Source organism: Euprymna scolopes, chromosome 27 (genome assembly GCF_053919585.1).
Source record: "Euprymna scolopes isolate OS-2025 chromosome 27, ASM5391958v1, whole genome shotgun sequence".
Lineage (NCBI taxonomy): Eukaryota > Metazoa > Mollusca > Cephalopoda > Sepiida > Sepiolidae > Euprymna > Euprymna scolopes.
This window is the reverse complement of record NC_136508.1, coordinates 76,724,094-76,727,974: the sequence shown is the minus strand read 5'-3', so window position 1 is coordinate 76,727,974 and position 3,881 is coordinate 76,724,094.

The following is a 3,881-nucleotide window of genomic DNA, read 5'->3' as shown; positions in this document are numbered from 1 at the left end:
CTCTCTCTCGCTCTCGCTCTCTCTCTCTCTCTCTCTCTCTCTCTCTCTCTCTCTCTATCCATCTATATATATATATCCTTACCCTGTAAGAAACATGTCAGTGTCCATAGAATAATACATATTTTAGTATGTAAAATGTTTAACAGCGGAATTTCTTTTCGTCTCTTAAGAGAATGAAAATTTTCTCTTGGTTTTAATTATTAGCTGTTAAGATAAGACTCCTACTTTTTACTCATAAATTACATTTGAATAAATGCTTATTCATTTCTGTTGTTATTCTCATCAGTTATCATTGAGAGTTACGTCCATTTTCTTGACTCATGAAAATTAAGATCAAGACTCTTCAGTTTTTTGCATAAAATTTACACTCAAGATTATAATTTTCTTCATTATTATAAGCTATTTTAAAGATAAGGCCTTTTTTCTTTTGAAAAAGAAAATACTGGTATTATTACACTGGTCGACACATTTTTGGTGCCTAAACTTTCTAAGCTGATTTAAATGGGGCGCTGATTCCGAAAATCATATTAAGTTTTTCTCACCAGGTCAACTTGTTGAGATATTTGCTATTTTATACCATTTTATCCTTAAAATTAGGTGTTCTGCCTCCCTGTTTTTAACCCATTATCTCCCTTTAAATTACTCTTAATTTAAAAAAGTTACTTTTGTCCTAATTTCTTCTTCCGGTTGGTTTTGCCTTTTTTTTTGCAATTGCTGCCGACTCAGCTCGCCTCTTTCTTCTTTATTCACTCCCATCTCAGACATCAACGGGATTTTTTACTCATTTCTTCTTTTTTTATATTTTGTTAGTAAGAAAGAGAGAAGAATCTATAATATAAAGGGCAGTTGTTTATGTGTATAATTTTTATATCCGGCTAAAACTAACTAAATTAAAAAAAAAAACAGTCACCCACAAAGTTGGCATTGTCTTGATCGAATTCGCCCCGGATGAATAATATCTAAAATTTAGAATTAAAATATTCATTTTTTTTCTTACTCTAAACTAACACGGATTTTGTTAGAAGTGATAGATTTCTCAGCTATTTTATGTATTAAAGTAACTGATTATTTAATCAAGGAATTAATTCCATTATGCGAGTTGTCTACATCTGTACTAGAAATAATTTAGAAAATTCTTACGGCAATGATACAAAAATACACAAAATAGCAATAACGGCAATACAAAGTGTAACTGTAGAAAAAAGATTGATTGCCCACTACAAGAAAAAATGTCTAAGTAAAAATACACTTAAGTTGGATACTGTATTCCCGTAAATTAGCCGTAATCAAGTAAAATATTACGTCGACAGAACAAGTTCTTAATTTAAAACGGAATATAAAAACCATAACATATCATTTAGTAACCTCGATAGTGGTGTGGACGCTTCACTATCGAACCATGTAATATCCCTTATCCCTACATAATATAATAGCTGAGCGTCATAAATATAGCTGCAACCCCGACACTGAACAGCTCCACTTGTCTCCTTTGTCTTAATGAGAAATTAGCTATAATTACATTCTAAGACAAAGATAAATTGCTTAACCAACGGCATGAAATATCTATTAGCTGTTTAGCACATTACAGAAGTATAATATAATGTTGCGTTACCTACTCTGCCTCTTTATATGTATATTTATAAATCTGGATGACGAAATTAAATTAATTACAAATACCAAACAATCTACTATAAAAAAGTGTCTAAGTTTTCTAAAATTAAATAAAACTTCAGGAGACAGATGTCCTACCTACCTTGGCTATGTAATATAAATGACATATTTGCCAAACAAATTCCATTAGTTGTTCAATCGTGTTATTTTGTAGCGTATTGTTTTGTATTCTATCAGAAAGTATGCCCTTTCTCCTCATAATAACTTGTTTATTTACTTTAATGTAACTGCAGTTCGCATTACATCAAGCTGACGTCGCAAAGATTGAACTTCGGTGTTCATTCAAGATTCAATATGCAAATTATTCATCATTATAACTAAAAGACGCAAGGATACGACTGGTTCCAAGAAAGTTATAGTGGTTATATTTAGCCACACAATTACGAAAACAGTTCTTTGATCAGGCTTCAAGTTCTTAGGTTAAAAAAAGGAAAAAAAAACGCACCCAGACAACATTGTCGTTTTTTTTTTTTTTCAAAGTTGGGGCATGTCTTTTTCTGTTTCGCGCTGATACGCCGGTTCTCGTTTCAAGTTATTGAATTGCTATTTACCGGAACTCTGAATATGTTATACAGAACCGGTCTGCTTACGTCAAATAAAATTCGTCTCCGAATTTTCGAACTGAATTCTACCGAATTCACCGACGACACTCCGATTTCTTTGACGAAGATTGCTGGAAAACAGCTCTGCATTACTAGTTATCTTTACCTGTGTGCAATTTCATTTTCGATCGACCAATTAATTCGCGTCATATTGATTCCCGCTGAGGGATGATTGGTCAGCAGACAGCTGGCCTGACTGAAGCTTTTCAAAGACGAATATGATTTCACATTTGCGCTCATCAGCTAAGGTCAACGGAATAACTCTTTTAATTTGACGATTTCTTTTACCATCAATCGAAATCGAAAAACGTAAATAATCGTTAATAAATAAATTGAAAATAAATCACCAACCAAAATAATCAATTAACTCACTCTTACCGGTCGGCGCGTCCAGTTTATTACGTAACCCCAAACGCACAAATCAATCGAAATTTCGAAGCGAATCCACATTTTCCCGTTTGTTCTGAAATATCTTTAACCTACACAATTACTTATTTGTCAATTCCACTTGTTCGGTGAGTTCATTCTATTACGCAACTAACCATACCATCAGATGTTTTCAATAATACACATGGTTCAGCCATCTGTGAACACTTTATAAATAACTGTGTTCTGTATCATGACATCCAAATTGGCTCCAATTAAAAAAAAAGCTCTCTTACTTTTACCTTTTTTACTTTTTATTTTTATTTACGTCTCTGCATAGGAACTACGAACAAATAATATAGTTTTAAATTAATCTTTGGCTGGTCAGCTAGATAAGCTTTGTGTGATCGAATGAGGGAAGTGTATATAAGTTTTATGATTCTTAGTAGAACCCAGTAAACCAAGATAACCGTCCGGGAATGAGAATCTAAAGGAGAAAAACAAAGGAGTCGTCCTGTTCGTTTAGTTGATTACGTTCTGGGAATATTTTATTTTATTCTCTGACTGCGAAATTCACTTGGAGCCCCGACGAAACATGAAAACGATGAAGCATTGATTGATCTACGTAGATTCCTTATAATATTTATATGATTTAAATCACACACACACACACACATATACATAAGCGAGAATGTGTGTGTGAGAACTCTTCTCAACCTATATACTTAACGAAGTTTTGTTCTACAGACTTATAATTTAGTATATAGAATATTCAGATATGTAGAAAACTTTATCATTGGTTTTCATCCGGAAAAAGAGTTGCCTAGGGGTCAAATTTGAAACATTGGTACATGGTGGTGGTGGTGGTGGTGGGAAGTGATCGGATTTTTATGCCTGTCAACTGTTTTTATCAATTCGCATGTATGAATTGTTCGCTTGACAGATTACTGATGTTAACAATAAGTAGGTTTGGATGCAATTTTTAACGATCATGACAAGTTGGCCTAGCGGTTATCGTACGTGACTCACTATCTTTAGGTTTTGGTTTCGATGTCAGCTCAAGTATTTTTTTTTACTTACAAAAAGTGAACTGCTTAGAAAAGAAACATACTACTCGCATGCACATGTTTCAGTTTCTTTCCTTTTTTACTTCATTCTTTAAAAATGAATTTTGCATTACATTTAATACCGGGCAATGCCGGGTACATCTACATCTATCCATCTATCTATCTATCTATCTAT